Here is a 16,801-nt window from a genome sequence, read left to right as displayed (position 1 = left end):
CGCTCCTCTGTTATTGGGGTTCAGTAACGTCAGCTGATCCCCAGCTGTGTATCCGGCAACGTGTCATGCGACCGCCACGCTGGCACAACTAAAATGTAAGGGGACCTGTCCCCCCCCCCCCCTAGGCGTTTGTTACTGAAAGAGCCACCATGTGCAGCACTAATACTGCACAAGGGAAAGGTCGCTCTTGAAATTATGCTCCTTGCAAACGCTGAACTACACACTCATGTAATGTGTCCCCTCACACCGTCCAACCGTCCCGGAGGTGGGACTTTCCTTTGTAATGTGACACAGCACAGCCGTCATTGCTACCCCCTTGGCACCGTGCGCTGCCTCCTTAGCGTTGTTTGATTCCGTCATGGACCCTGCGCTGTTATGTTATCCCTTGGCCATGCACAGTTTGCGCTGCCCGTCCTCTGACATCATTTGTTGTCGTCCTGGCTGCGCCTGTGCGTCCACGCTGCCCGAAATCACACCTCGCAGTGTCGTCTAATGTGATCCCACAGTGGGCCTGGTATCCATGGCCATGCGCAGTGCATATACTAGCCTCTCACTCCCCTTCTTCACGCTTCTTCAGACTAGGCGGCGTCAGCTGATCCCTAATAGCATGCCACGGCCGTGACGCCGCACAGTCTGAAGAAGCAGGAAGGAGGTGAGTGAGAGGCGATGATATGCACTGCGCATGCCCATGGATCCCTGGCCCCGCAGTGGGACTACATTAGATGACACTGCAAGGTTGGATCTCGGGCAGCTTGGACGCACAGGCACTGCCAGCCTGACACCTACATGATGTCAGAAGACGGGCACCGCTAACTGTGCATGGCCAAGGGATAACATTACAGTGCGGGCTCCGTGACAGAACCAAACAACGTTGAGGAGGTGGTGCCCGGCACCAAGGGGGTTGGAATGACGGCTGTGCTGTGTCACATTACAAAGGAAAGTCCCACTTCCGGGATGGTTTGACGGTGTGAGGGGACACATTATATGAGTGTGTACTTCAGCGTTTGCAAGGAGCATAATTTTCGGAGCCACCATTTTCCATGTGCAGTATTACTGCTGTACAAGATGGCTCTTTCAGCAACAAATGCCTGGGGGGGGGGGGTTAAAGGTTCCCTTTTCAACTTGCTCCACTGCAGGCTTCGGCCTACACTCTGCTCCTCTTTGATTCCCTGGGTTTCAACACTGTCAGTTGCCACCTGGAAGTGTTGTCTACACAGAAAAAAACACTAGGTGATGTGTCAGTGGGGTTCAGCACCGCCAGCTGTTCCCCTGCTGTGTAGTCGGCAACGTGTCCAGCACAAGCCACGCTGGCACAACAGAACAAAAGCTGCCACCAGTGCAGGCTTCGGCCTACACTCTGCTCCTCTCCTCCTCCTGCTGACCCTGGGCTCAAACACCGCTAGTTTTTGCCCGGAAGTGCTAGCTGCACAGAGAAAAACACCAGCCAATGTGTTAGTGGGGTTCAGCAACGCCAGCTGTTCCCCTGCTGTGTAGCCGGCAACGTGACCTGCAAACGCCATGCAGGCACAGGAACTGAAATTAAAAGGGAACCTGGCCCCACCCCCCCCAGGTGTTTCTATGTATAACAGCCACCTAGTACAGCAGTACTGCTGCATTTGTACAAGGTGGCTGACTTTTTCTCCTTGCCCACGTGGAACTCAACACGTACAAAATGTGTCTCATTGAGACCATTCCACTGTCCCTGAGGTGTGACTTTCCTTTGTAATGATACGCAGCACCCCCCTTGGTAGCGTTTCCCGTCTTTTGTCATCATGGTTAGCTGGCTGCGCCTGTGCATCCGCCCTGCTAGAAACAACGCCCCTCGTTGTCATATTTATTTTGTCAGCGAGGGTGTGGTTTATGGGCACGAGCAGTGCATATGTTCGCCTGTCTTAACTCATCTCCTTCCGCCTTCTTCAGACTGTGCGGCCTCCTGGCCGTGGTAGGCGATAAGGGATCAGCTGAGGCCGCCCAGTCTGGAGCAGGTGTAAGGACATGTGTAAGCGGCCAACCTATTTACTGCACAAGGCCACGAATCCCAGCCACGCAGTGTGATTTTTGAAAACACACTGTGGGTCTGGGATTCATGTCCATCGCTAACCGCAACGGCCGACATGAAATGAGGTCAGAAGACAGGAAGCGCTCACAGCGCATGGCCAAGGGATCACAATAGCGCAGACTCCTGTACAGCAAATAACAACGCTCAGGAATCTGCGCCCAGTACCTAGGTGCAAATTTTTACACCTGTGCTGCGTCTCGTTAAAAAGACAAGTCACGCCTCCACAACTGTTTGACAGTATAATGGGCTAAATAGTGTACGTGTTTTAGTCAGCGTGTGCAAGGAGCAAAACAAATAGAGCAACCTTTTACTTGTGCAGCATTAATGCTGCACAAGGTGTGGCTCTTGTACCTTGCAACACCTGAGGGGGGGGGTTAAAGGTAACCTTTGAAATTGGTTCAACTAGGCTTCGGCCTACACTCTGCTTCTCTACTCCTCCTGCTGACCCTGGGCTCAAACACCGCTAGTTTTTGCCCGGAAATGCTAGCTGCACAGAGAAAAACACCAGCCAATGTGTTAGTGGGGTTCAGCACCGCCAGCTGTTCCCCTGCTGTGTAGTCGGCAACGTGTCCAGCACAAGCCACGCTGCACAACCGACCAAAAGCTGCCACCAGTGCAGGCTTCGGCCTACACTTTGCTCCTCTCCTCCTCCTGCTGACCCTGGGCTCAAACAACGCCAGTTTCTGCCCGGACATGCTAGCTGCACAGAGAAAAACACCAGCCAATGTGTTAGTGGGGTTCAGCACCGCCTGCTGTTCCCCCGCTGTGTAGCCGGCATCGTGTCCAGCACAAGCCACGCTGGCACAACCGACCAAAAGCTGCCACCAGTGCAGGCTTCGGCCTACACTTTGCTCCTCTCCTCCTCCTCCTGCTGACCCTGGGCTCTAACACCGCTAGTTTTTGCCCGACATGCAATCTGCACAGAGAAAAACACCAGTCAATGTGTCAGTGGGGGTTCAGCAACGCCAGCTGTTCCCCTGCTGTGTAGCTTGCAACGTGACCTGCAAACGCCACGCAGGCACATGAACTGAAATTGAAGGGAGCCTGCCCCCCACCCACAGGTGTTTCTATGTATATCAGCCACCTTGTACAGCAGTACTGCTGCATTTGTACGAGGTGGCTGACTGTTTCTCCTTGCCCACGTGGAACTCAACACGTACAAAATGTGTCTCATTAGAGACCATTACAATGTCCCTGAGGTGTGACTTTCCTTTGTAATGACACGCAGCACCACCCTTGTTAGCGCTGCCCGTCTTTTGACATCATTGGTTAGCTGGCTGCGCCTGTGCATCTCCCCTGCTCGAAACAACGGCCCCTCGGTGTCTTATTTTTTTGGACAGCGAGGGTGTGATTGATGGGCATGTGCAGTGCATATGTTTGCCTGTGTTCACTCATCTCCTTCCGCTTCTTCAGACTGGGTGTCCTCATGGCCGCGGCAGGCGATAAGGGATCAGATGAGGCCGCCCAGTCTGAAGCAGGTGTAAGGACATGTGTGAGCGGCAAACATATTTAGTGCACCAGGGCACGAATCCCCAGCACCGCAGTGTGATTTTTTAAAAACACACTGTGGGTCTGGGATTCATGTCCATCGCTAACCGCAACGGCCGACATGAAATGAGGTCAGAAGACAGGAAGCGCTCACAGCGCATGGCCAAGGGATCACAATAGCGCAGACTCCTGTACAGCAAATAAGAACGCTCAGGAATCTGCGCCCAGTACCTAGGTGCAAATTTTGACACCTGTGCTCCGTCTCGTTAAAAAGACAAGTCACGCCTCCACAACTGTTTGACAGTATAATGGGCTAAATAGTGTACGTGTTTTAGTCAGCGTGTGCAAGGAGCAAAACAAATAGAGCAACCTTTTACTTGTGCAGCATTAATGCTGCACAAGGTGTGGCTCTTGTACCTTGCAACACCTGAGGGGGGGGGTTAAAGGTAACCTTTGAAATTGGTTCAACTAGGCTTCGCCTACACTCTGCTCCTCTACTCCTCCTGCTGACCCTGGGCTCAAACACCGCTAGTTTTTGCCCGGAAATGCTAGCTGCACAGAGAAAAACACCAGCCAATGTGTTAGTGGGGTTCAGCACCGCCAGCTGTTCCCCTGCTGTGTAGTCGGCAACGTGTCCAGCACAAGCCACGCTGGCACAACCGACCAAAAGCTGCCACCAGTGCAGGCTTCGGCCTACACTTTGCTCCTCTCCTCCTCCTGCTGACCCTGGGCTCAAACAACGCCAGTTTCTGCCCGGACATGCTAGCTGCACAGAGAAAAACACCAGCCAATGTGTTAGTGGGGTTCAGCAACGCCAGCTGTTCCCCTGCTGTGTAGCTTGCAACGTGACCTGCAAACGCCACGCAGGCACATGAACTGAAATTGAAGGGAGCCTGCCCCCCACCCACAGGTGTTTCTATGTATATCAGCCACCTTGTACAGCAGTACTGCTGCATTTGTACGAGGTGGCTGACTTTTTCTCCTTGCCCACGTGGAACTCAACACGTACAAAATGTGTCTCATTAGAGACCATTACAATGTCCCTGAGGTGTGACTTTCCTTTGTAATGACACGCAGCACCCCCATTGTTAGCGCTGCCCGTCTCCTGACATCATTGGTTGGCTGGCTGTGCCTGTGCGTCCCCCCTGCCCGACACAACGCCCCCCGTTGTCTCATATATTTTGACTGCGAGGGTGTGATTGATGGGCACGAGCAGTGCATATGTTCCCCTGTTTTCACTCCCCTCCTTCCGCCTTCTTCTGACTGTGCGGCCTCATGGCCGCGGCATGCGATAAGGGATCAGCTGAGGCCGCCCAGTCTGAAGCAGGTGTAAGGACATGTGTGAGCGGCGATCATATTTACTGCACAAGGCCACGAATCCCAGCACCGCAGTGTGACTTTAGGAAAAGCCACTGTGGGTCTGGGATTTATGGCCATCGTTAACCGCACCGGCCAACATGAAATGAGGTCATGAGACGGCCTGCACTAACAGGGTATTGCCAAGGGATAACACAAGAGCGCAGACTCCTGTACAGCAAATAACAACGCTCAGGAATCTGCGCCCAGTACCTAGGTGCAAATTTTGACACCTGTGCTGCGTCTCGTTAAAAAGACAAGTCACGCCTCCACAACTGTTTGACAGTATAATGGGCTAAATAGTGTACGTGTTTAATTCAGCGTGTGCAAGGAGCAAAATTAAATAGAGCAACCTTTGACTTGTGCATCATTAATGCTGTTCAAGGTGTGGCTCTTGTACCTTGCAACACCTGAGGGGGGGGTTAAAGGTAACCTTTGAAATTGGTTCAACTAGGCTTCGGCCTACACTCTGCTCCTCTACTCCTCCTGCTGACCCTGGGCTCAAACAACGCCAGTTTCTGCCCGGAAATGCTAGCTGCACAGAGAAAAACACCAGCCAATGTGTTAGTGGGGTTCAGCACCGCCAGCTGTTCCCCTGCTGTGTAGTCGGCAACGTGTCCAGCACAAGCCACGCTGGCACAACAGAACAAAAGCTGCCACCAGTGCAGGCTGCGGCCTACACTTTGCTCCTCTCCTCCTCCTCCTGCTGACCCTGGGCTCTAACACCGCTAGTTTTTGCCCGGACATGCAATCTGCACAGAGAAAAACACCAGTCAATGTGTCAGTGGGGTTCAGCAACGCCAGCTGTTCCCCTGCTGTGTAGCTTGCAACGTGACCTGCAAACGCCACGCAGGCACATGAACTGAAATTGAAGGGAGCCTGCCCCCCACCCACAGGTGTTTCTATGTATAACAGCCACCTTGTACAGCAGTACTGCTGCATTTGTACAAGGTGGCTGACTTTTTCTCCTTGCACACGTGGAACTCAACAAGTACAAAATGTGTCTCATTACAGACCATTACAATGTCCCTGAGGTGTGACTTTCCTTTTTAATGACACGCAGCACCCCCATTGTTAGCGCTGCCCGTCTCCTGACATCATTGGTTGGCTGGCTGTGCCTGTGCGTCCCCCCTGCCCGACACAACGCCCCCCGTTGTCTCATATATTTTGACTGCGAGGGTGTGATTGATGGGCACGAGCAGTGCATATGTTCCCCTGTTTTCACTCCCCTCCTTCCGCCTTCTTCTGACTGTGCGGCCTCATGGCCGCGGCATGCGATAAGGGATCAGCTGAGGCCGCCCAGTCTGAAGCAGGTGTAAGGACATGTGTGAGCGGCGATCATATTTACTGCACAAGGCCACGAATCCCAGCACCGCAGTGTGACTTTAGGAAAAGCCACTGTGGGTCTGGGATTTATGGCCATCGTTAACCGCACCGGCCAACATGAAATGAGGTCATGAGACGGCCTGCACTAACAGGGTATTGCCAAGGGATAACACAAGAGCGCAGACTCCTGTACAGCAAATAACAACGCTCAGGAATCTGCGCCCAGTACCTAGGTGCAAATTTTGACACCTGTGCTGCGTCTCGTTAAAAAGACAAGTCACGCCTCCACAACTGTTTGACAGTATAATGGGCTAAATAGTGTACGTGTTTAATTCAGCGTGTGCAAGGAGCAAAATTAAATAGAGCAACCTTTGACTTGTGCATCATTAATGCTGTTCAAGGTGTGGCTCTTGTACCTTGCAACACCTGAGGGGGGGGTTAAAGGTAACCTTTGAAATTGGTTCAACTAGGCTTCGGCCTACACTCTGCTCCTCTACTCCTCCTGCTGACCCTGGGCTCAAACAACGCCAGTTTCTGCCCGGAAATGCTAGCTGCACAGAGAAAAACACCAGCCAATGTGTTAGTGGGGTTCAGCACCGCCAGCTGTTCCCCTGCTGTGTAGTCGGCAACGTGTCCAGCACAAGCCACGCTGGCACAACAGAACAAAAGCTGCCACCAGTGCAGGCTGCGGCCTACACTTTGCTCCTCTCCTCCTCCTCCTGCTGACCCTGGGCTCTAACACCGCTAGTTTTTGCCCGGACATGCAATCTGCACAGAGAAAAACACCAGTCAATGTGTCAGTGGGGTTCAGCAACGCCAGCTGTTCCCCTGCTGTGTAGCTTGCAACGTGACCTGCAAACGCCACGCAGGCACATGAACTGAAATTGAAGGGAGCCTGCCCCCCACCCACAGGTGTTTCTATGTATAACAGCCACCTTGTACAGCAGTACTGCTGCATTTGTACAAGGTGGCTGACTTTTTCTCCTTGCACACGTGGAACTCAACAAGTACAAAATGTGTCTCATTACAGACCATTACAATGTCCCTGAGGTGTGACTTTCCTTTTTAATGACACGCAGCACCCCCATTGTTAGCGCTGCCCGTCTCCTGACATCATTGGTTGGCTGGCTGTGCCTGTGCGTCCCCCCTGTCCGACACAACGCCCCCCGTTGTCTCATATATTTTGACTGCGAGGGTGTGATTGATGGGCACGAGCAGTGCATATGTTCCCCTGTTTTCACTCCCCTCCTTCCGCCTTCTTCTGACTGTGCGGCCTCATGGCCGCGGCATGCGATAAGGGATCAGCTGAGGCCGCCCAGTCTGAAGCAGGTGTAAGGACATGTGTGAGCGGCGATCATATTTACTGCACAAGGCCACGAATCCCAGCACCGCAGTGTGACTTTAGGAAAAGCCACTGTGGGTCTGGGATTTATGGCCATCGTTAACCGCACCGGCCAACATGAAATGAGGTCATGAGACGGCCTGCACTAACAGGGTATTGCCAAGGGATAACACAAGAGCGCAGACTCCTGTACAGCAAATAACAACGCTCAGGAATCTGCGCCCAGTACCTAGGTGCAAATTTTGACACCTGTGCTGCGTCTCGTTAAAAAGACAAGTCACGCCTCCACAACTGTTTGACAGTATAATGGGCTAAATAGTGTACGTGTTTAATTCAGCGTGTGCAAGGAGCAAAATTAAATAGAGCAACCTTTGACTTGTGCATCATTAATGCTGTTCAAGGTGTGGCTCTTGTACCTTGCAACACCTGAGGGGGGGTTAAAGGTAACCTTTGAAATTGGTTCAACTAGGCTTCGGCCTACACTCTGCTCCTCTACTCCTCCTGCTGACCCTGGGCTCAAACAACGCCAGTTTCTGCCCGGACATGCTAGCTGCACAGAGAAAAACACCAGCCAATGTGTTAGTGGGGTTCAGCACCGCCAGCTGTTCCCCCGCTGTGTAGCCGGCATCGTGTCCAGCACAAGCCACGCTGGCACAACCGACCAAAAGCTGCCACCAGTGCAGGCTTCGGCCTACACTTTGCTCCTCTCCTCCTCCTCCTGCTGACCCTGGGCTCTAACACCGCTAGTTTTTGCCCGGACATGCAATCTGCACAGAGAAAAACACCAGTCAATGTGTCAGTGGGGTTCAGCAACGCCAGCTGTTCCCCTGCTGTGTAGCTTGCAACGTGACCTGCAAACGCCACGCAGGCACATGAACTGAAATTGAAGGGAGCCTGCCCCCCACCCACAGGTGTTTCTATGTATAACAGCCACCTTGTACAGCAGTACTGCTGCATTTGTACGAGGTGGCTGACTTTTTCTCCTTGCCCACGTGGAACTCAACACGTACAAAATGTGTCTCATTACAGACCATTACAATGTCCCTGAGGTGTGACTTTCCTTTGTAATGACACGCAGCACCACCCTTGTTAGCGCTGCCCGTCTTTTGACATCATTGGTTAGCTGGCTGCGCCTGTGCATCTCCCCTGCTCGAAACAACGGCCCTCGGTGTCTTATTTTTTTGGACAGCGAGGGTGTGATTGATGGGCATGTGCAGTGCATATGTTTGCCTGTGTTCACTCATCTCCTTCCGCCTTCTTCAGACTGGGTGTCCTCATGGCCTCGGCAGGCGATAAGGGATCAGATGAGGCCGTCCAGTCTGAAGCAGGTGTAAGGACATGTGTGAGCGGCAAACATATTTACTGCACCAGGGCACGAATCCCAGCACCGCAGTGTGATTTTTTAAAAACACACTGTGGGTCTGGGATTCATGTCCATCGCTAACCGCAACGGCCAACATGAAATGAGGTCATAAGACAGGAAGCGCTCACAGCGCATGGCCAAAGGATCACAAGAGCGCAGACTCCTGTACAGCAACTAACAACGCTCAGGAAGCTGCGCCCATGCAAAAAGGTGTTGTTTTCGACACCTGTGCTGCTTTTCTTTAAAAAGACAAGTCACGCCTCCACTACTGTTAAACAGTATAATGGGCTAAATAGTCTACGTGTTGCATTCAGCTTGTGCAAGTAGACAAATTAATAGAGCAACCTTTTACTTGTGCAGCATTAATGCTGCAGAAGGAGTGGCTCTTGTTCTTTGTAACACCTGAGGGGGGGTTAAAGGTAACCTTTGAAATTGGTTCAACTAGGCTTCGGCCTACACTCTGCTCCTCTCCTCCTCCTGCTGACCCTGGGCTCTAACAACGCTAGTTTTTGCCCGGAAATGCTAGCTGCACAGAGAAAAACACCAGCCAATGTGTTAGTGGGGTTCAGCAACGCCAGCTGTTCCCCCGCTGTGTAGCCGGCATCGTGTCCAGCACAAGCCACGCTGGCACAACCGACCAAAAGCTGCCACCAGTGCAGGCTTCGGCCTACACTTTGCTCCTCTCCTCCTCCTCCTGCTGACCCTGGGCTCAAACACCGCTAGTTTTTGCCCGGAAATGCTAGCTGCACAGAGAAAAACACCAGCCAATGTGTTAGTGGGGTTCAGCACCGCCAGCTGTTCCCCTGCTGTGCAGCTTGCAACGTGACCTGCAAACGCCACGCAGGCACATGAACTGAAATTGAAGGGAGCCTGGCCCCCACCCCCAGGTGTTTCTATGTATAACAGCCACCTTGTACAGCAGTACTGCTGCATTTGTACAAGGTGGCTGATGTTTTCTCCTTGCCCACGTGGAACTCAACACGTACAAAATGTGTCTCTTTGAGACCATTCCACTGTCCCTGAGGTGTGACTTTCCTTTCTAATGATACGCAGCACCCCCCTTGGTAGCGCTTCCCGTCTTCTGACATCATTGGTTGGCTACTTGCGCCTGTTCGTCCGCCCTGCCTGAATAAAATGCTCCTCGTTGTCTTAATTATTTTGACTGCGAGGGTGTGATTGATGGGCACGAGCAGTGCATATCTTCGCCTGTCTTAACTCATCTCCTTCAGCCTTCTTCAGACTGTGCAGCCTCATGGCCGCGGCATGCGAGAAGGGATCAGCAGAGGCCGCCCAGTCTGAAGCAGGTGTAAGGACGTGTGTGAGCGGCCAAAATATTTACTGCTCAAGGCCACGAATCCCAGCACCGCAGTGTGGCTTTATGAAAAGACACTGTGGGTCTGGGATTTATGGCCATCGTTAACCGCACCGGCCAACATGAAATGATGTCATAAGATGGGCAGCGCTAACAGGGCATTGCCAAGGGATAACACAAGAGCGCAGACTCCTGTACAGCAAATAACAACGCTCAGGAAGCTGCTCCAAGCACCAAGGCGTTATTTTGGACACCTGTGCTGCGTCTCATCAAAAAACCAAGTCACGCATCCACTACAGTTTGACTGTAGAATGGGGTAAATTGTGTATGTCTTTCATTCAGCGTGTGCAAGTAGACAAATTAATAGAGCAACCTTTCACTTGTGCAGCATTAATACTGCACAAGGTGTGTCTCTTGTACTTTGTAACACCTGAGGGGGGGGTTAAAGGTTTCCTTTGAAATTGGTTCAACTAAGCTTCGGCCTACACTCTGCTCCTCTCCTCCTCCTCCTGCTTCAACACGGGCTCTAACATCGCTAGTTTTTGCCCGCAAGTGCTAGCTGCACAGAGAAAAACACACGCCATTGTGTTAGTGGGGTTCAGCAACGCCAGCTGTTCCCCCAGTGTGTAGCCGGCAAAGTGTCCTGCAAACGCAACGCAGACACAAAGCTGCCTCCAGTGCAGGCTTCGGCCTACACTCATCTCCCCCTGCTTACCCTTTGCTCCAACACCGCTAGTTGGGGCTCTAGGAAGACAATCTTTAATAGGCAAGGCAACGCATCCGGGTTCCAGCACCGCCAGCTGGTTCTCGGCAGTGTTCTTGTCACAGGTACTCCCTCGTGCCAAGCCTGGTTTCAGCACCGTCAGCTGTTTCCGGGTTGTGTCAACTTCACTGAGACGCCTATGCTTGCCCCGTCGTGGTGCGGTCGAGTTAGCCAACTCCAGGGTGCCTCCAGTTTAGGAGCTTCCTATGTGGGCTGCGTGAACTGGTAGTCAAGGCTGGTTCTGTAGTGCCAGTAGGCCCAGCTCCCCCTGTAGGACTGTTGGGGTTCGGTAACTGCGGCTGCCTCGCGGCCTAGCTGTTCTCTCCTCTCCTGTGGACCTTGGGGTCCACCACCTGGTTCCAGCACCGTCAGCTGGTTCCGGGCCGAGCCTTTGGCTTAGGTGCCTCCTCCTGGGTATCCGAGTTCCGCCAACGCCAGGCGGTCCTTGGTAGTGCTTTTAAGCGCGGGCACCTACAGCTTAGTAACCGGGTTCCAGCACCGTCAGCTGGTCCTCGGTCGTGCCATTGGCTCTTGCACACTGGGGCAACGCATCCGGGTTCCAGCACCGCCAGCTGGTTCTCGGCAGTGTTTTTGTCACAGGTACTCCCTCGTGCCAAGCCTGGTTTCAGCACCGTCAGCTGTTTCCGGGTTGTGTCAAGCTCACTGAGACACCTATGCTTGCCTCGTCGTGGTGCGGTCGGGTTAGCCAACTCCAGGGTGCCTCCAGTTTAGGAGCTTCCTATGTGGGCTGCGTGAACTGGTAGTCAAGGCTGGTTCTGTAGTGCCAGTAGGCCCAGCTCCCCCTGTAGGACTGTTGGGGTTCGGTAACTGCGGCTGCCTCGCGGCCTAGCTGTTCTCTCCTCTCCTGTGGACCTTGGGGTCCACCACCTGGTTCCAGCACCGTCAGCTGGTTCCGGGCCGAGCCTTTGGCTTAGGTGCCTCCTCCTGGGTATCCGAGTTCCGCCAACGCCAGGCGGTCCTTGGTAGTGCTTTTAAGCGCGGGCACCTACAGCTTAGTAACCGGGTTCCAGCACCGTCAGCTGGTCCTCGGTCGTGCCATTGGCTCTTGCACACTGGGGCAACGCATCCGGGTTCCAGCACCGCCAGCTGGTTCTCGGCAGTGTTTTTGTCACAGGTACTCCCTCGTGCCAAGCCTGGTTTCAGCACCGTCAGCTGTTTCCGGGTTGTGTCAAGCTCACTGAGACACCTATGCTTGCCTCGTCGTGGTGCGGTCGGGTTAGCCAACTCCAGGGTGCCTCCAGTTTAGGAGCTTCCTATGTGGGCTGCGTGAACTGGTAGTCAAGGCTGGTTCTGTAGTGCCAGTAGGCCCAGCTCCCCCTGTAGGACTGTTGGGGTTCGGTAACTGCGGCTGCCTCGCGGCCTAGCTGTTCTCTCCTCTCCTGTGGACCTTGGGGTCCACCACCTGGTTCCAGCACCGTCAGCTGGTTCCGGGCCGAGCCTTTGGCTTAGGTGCCTCCTCCTGGGTATCCGAGTTCCGCCAACGCCAGGCGGTCCTTGGTAGTGCTTTTAAGCGCGGGCACCTACAGCTTAGTAACCGGGTTCCAGCACCGTCAGCTGGTCCTCGGTCGTGCCATTGGCTCTTGCACACTGGGGCAACGCATCCGGGTTCCAGCACCGCCAGCTGGTTCTCGGCAGTGTTTTTGTCACAGGTACTCCCTCGTGCCAAGCCTGGTTTCAGCACCGTCAGCTGTTTCCGGGTTGTGTCAAGCTCACTGAGACACCTATGCTTGCCTCGTCGTGGTGCGGTCGGGTTAGCCAACTCCAGGGTGCCTCCAGTTTAGGAGCTTCCTATGTGGGCTGCGTGAACTGGTAGTCAAGGCTGGTTCTGTAGTGCCAGTAGGCCCAGCTCCCCCTGTAGGACTGTTGGGGTTCGGTAACTGCGGCTGCCTCGCGGCCTAGCTGTTCTCTCCTCTCCTGTGGACCTTGGGGTCCACCACCTGGTTCCAGCACCGTCAGCTGGTTCCGGGCCGAGCCTTTGGCTTAGGTGCCTCCTCCTGGGTATCCGAGTTCCGCCAACGCCAGGCGGTCCTTGGTAGTGCTTTTAAGCGCGGGCACCTACAGCTTAGTAACCGGGTTCCAGCACCGTCAGCTGGTCCTCGGTCGTGCCATTGGCTCTTGCACACTGGGGCAACGCATCCGGGTTCCAGCACCGCCAGCTGGTTCTCGGCAGTGTTTTTGTCACAGGTACTCCCTCGTGCCAAGCCTGGTTTCAGCACCGTCAGCTGTTTCCGGGTTGTGTCAAGCTCACTGAGACACCTATGCTTGCCTCGTCGTGGTGCGGTCGGGTTAGCCAACTCCAGGGTGCCTCCAGTTTAGGAGCTTCCTATGTGGGCTGCGTGAACTGGTAGTCAAGGCTGGTTCTGTAGTGCCAGTAGGCCCAGCTCCCCCTGTAGGACTGTTGGGGTTCGGTAACTGCGGCTGCCTCGCGGCCTAGCTGTTCTCTCCTCTCCTGTGGACCTTGGGGTCCACCACCTGGTTCCAGCACCGTCAGCTGGTTCCGGGCCGAGCCTTTGGCTTAGGTGCCTCCTCCTGGGTATCCGAGTTCCGCCAACGCCAGGCGGTCCTTGGTAGTGCTTTTAAGCGCGGGCACCTACAGCTTAGTAACCGGGTTCCAGCACCGTCAGCTGGTCCTCGGTCGTGCCATTGGCTCTTGCACACTGGGGCAACGCATCCGGGTTCCAGCACCGCCAGCTGGTTCTCGGCAGTGTTTTTGTCACAGGTACTCCCTCGTGCCAAGCCTGGTTTCAGCACCGTCAGCTGTTTCCGGGTTGTGTCAAGCTCACTGAGACACCTATGCTTGCCTCGTCGTGGTGCGGTCGGGTTAGCCAACTCCAGGGTGCCTCCAGTTTAGGAGCTTCCTATGTGGGCTGCGTGAACTGGTAGTCAAGGCTGGTTCTGTAGTGCCAGTAGGCCCAGCTCCCCCTGTAGGACTGTTGGGGTTCGGTAACTGCGGCTGCCTCGCGGCCTAGCTGTTCTCTCCTCTCCTGTGGACCTTCGGGTCCACCACCTGGTTCCAGCACCGTCAGCTGGTTCCGGGCCGAGCCTTTGGCTTAGGTGCCTCCTCCTGGGTATCCGAGTTCCGCCAACGCCAGGCGGTCCTTGGTAGTGCTTTTAAGCGCGGGCACCTACAGCTTAGTAACCGGGTTCCAGCACCGTCAGCTGGTCCTCGGTCGTGCCATTGGCTCTTGCACACTGGGGCAACGCATCCGGGTTCCAGCACCGCCAGCTGGTTCTCGGCAGTGTTTTTGTCACAGGTACTCCCTCGTGCCAAGCCTGGTTTCAGCACCGTCAGCTGTTTCCGGGTTGTGTCAAGCTCACTGAGACACCTATGCTTGCCTCGTCGTGGTGCGGTCGGGTTAGCCAACTCCAGGGTGCCTCCAGTTTAGGAGCTTCCTATGTGGGCTGCGTGAACTGGTAGTCAAGGCTGGTTCTGTAGTGCCAGTAGGCCCAGCTCCCCCTGTAGGACTGTTGGGGTTCGGTAACTGCGGCTGCCTCGCGGCCTAGCTGTTCTCTCCTCTCCTGTGGACCTTGGGGTCCACCACCTGGTTCCAGCACCGTCAGCTGGTTCCGGGCCGAGCCTTTGGCTTAGGTGCCTCCTCCTGGGTATCCGAGTTCCGCCAACGCCAGGCGGTCCTTGGTAGTGCTTTTAAGCGCGGGCACCTACAGCTTAGTAACCGGGTTCCAGCACCGTCAGCTGGTCCTCGGTCGTGCCATTGGCTCTTGCACACTGGGGCAACGCATCCGGGTTCCAGCACCGCCAGCTGGTTCTCGGCAGTGTTTTTGTCACAGGTACTCCCTCGTGCCAAGCCTGGTTTCAGCACCGTCAGCTGTTTCCGGGTTGTGTCAAGCTCACTGAGACACCTATGCTTGCCTCGTCGTGGTGCGGTCGGGTTAGCCAACTCCAGGGTGCCTCCAGTTTAGGAGCTTCCTATGTGGGCTGCGTGAACTGGTAGTCAAGGCTGGTTCTGTAGTGCCAGTAGGCCCAGCTCCCCCTGTAGGACTGTTGGGGTTCGGTAACTGCGGCTGCCTCGCGGCCTAGCTGTTCTCTCCTCTCCTGTGGACCTTGGGGTCCACCACCTGGTTCCAGCACCGTCAGCTGGTTCCGGGCCGAGCCTTTGGCTTAGGTGCCTCCTCCTGGGTATCCGAGTTCCGCCAACGCCAGGCGGTCCTTGGTAGTGCTTTTAAGCGCGGGCACCTACAGCTTAGTAACCGGGTTCCAGCACCGTCAGCTGGTCCTCGGTCGTGCCATTGGCTCTTGCACACTGGGGCAACGCATCCGGGTTCCAGCACCGCCAGCTGGTTCTCGGCAGTGTTTTTGTCACAGGTACTCCCTCGTGCCAAGCCTGGTTTCAGCACCGTCAGCTGTTTCCGGGTTGTGTCAAGCTCACTGAGACACCTATGCTTGCCTCGTCGTGGTGCGGTCGGGTTAGCCAACTCCAGGGTGCCTCCAGTTTAGGAGCTTCCTATGTGGGCTGCGTGAACTGGTAGTCAAGGCTGGTTCTGTAGTGCCAGTAGGCCCAGCTCCCCCTGTAGGACTGTTGGGGTTCGGTAACTGCGGCTGCCTCGCGGCCTAGCTGTTCTCTCCTCTCCTGTGGACCTTGGGGTCCACCACCTGGTTCCAGCACCGTCAGCTGGTTCCGGGCCGAGCCTTTGGCTTAGGTGCCTCCTCCTGGGTATCCGAGTTCCGCCAACGCCAGGCGGTCCTTGGTAGTGCTTTTAAGCGCGGGCACCTACAGCTTAGTAACCGGGTTCCAGCACCGTCAGCTGGTCCTCGGTCGTGCCATTGGCTCTTGCACACTGGGGCAACGCATCCGGGTTCCAGCACCGCCAGCTGGTTCTCGGCAGTGTTTTTGTCACAGGTACTCCCTCGTGCCAAGCCTGGTTTCAGCACCGTCAGCTGTTTCCGGGTTGTGTCAAGCTCACTGAGACACCTATGCTTGCCTCGTCGTGGTGCGGTCGGGTTAGCCAACTCCAGGGTGCCTCCAGTTTAGGAGCTTCCTATGTGGGCTGCGTGAACTGGTAGTCAAGGCTGGTTCTGTAGTGCCAGTAGGCCCAGCTCCCCCTGTAGGACTGTTGGGGTTCGGTAACTGCGGCTGCCTCGCGGCCTAGCTGTTCTCTCCTCTCCTGTGGACCTTCGGGTCCACCACCTGGTTCCAGCACCGTCAGCTGGTTCTCGGCAGTGTCTTTTGCTCTTGTACCTTCTGCTCCCCATCCTGGTTCCAGTACCGTCAGCTGGTTCCGGGCAGAGCCTTTGGCTTAGGTGCCTCCTTCTGGGTATCCAAGTTCCACCAACGTCAGGTGGTCCTTGGTAGTGCTTTCAGGCACGGGTACCTCCTGCTTAGTAACCGGGTTCCAGTAACGTCAGCTGGTCCTCGGTAGTTCCATTGGCTCTTGGACCTTCGGCTACCCATCCGGGTTCCAGTACCGTCAGCTGGTTCTCGGCAGTGTCTTTTGCTCTTGTACCTTCTGCTCCCCATCCTGGTTCCAGTAACGTCAGCTGGTTCCGGGCAGAGCCTTTGGCTTAGGTGCCTCCTTCTGGGTATCCGAGTTCCGTCAACGTCAGGCGGTCCTTGGTAGTGCTTTTTAGCACGGGTACCTCCTGCTTAGTAACCGGGTTCCAGTAACGTCAGCTGGTCCTCGGTAGTTCCATAGGCTCTTGAACCTTCGGGTAGCCATCCGAGTTCCAGTTCCATCAGCTGGTTCTTGGCATTTTCTCAGCCTTCTTGTACCTTCTGCTACATTTCCAAGTTGAAGACCCTAACGTCGACGAC

This window comes from Ranitomeya imitator, chromosome 1 (genome assembly GCF_032444005.1).
Source record: "Ranitomeya imitator isolate aRanImi1 chromosome 1, aRanImi1.pri, whole genome shotgun sequence".
Classification (NCBI taxonomy): Eukaryota; Metazoa; Chordata; class Amphibia; order Anura; family Dendrobatidae; genus Ranitomeya; species Ranitomeya imitator.
Note: the sequence above shows the minus strand (reverse complement) of the source record.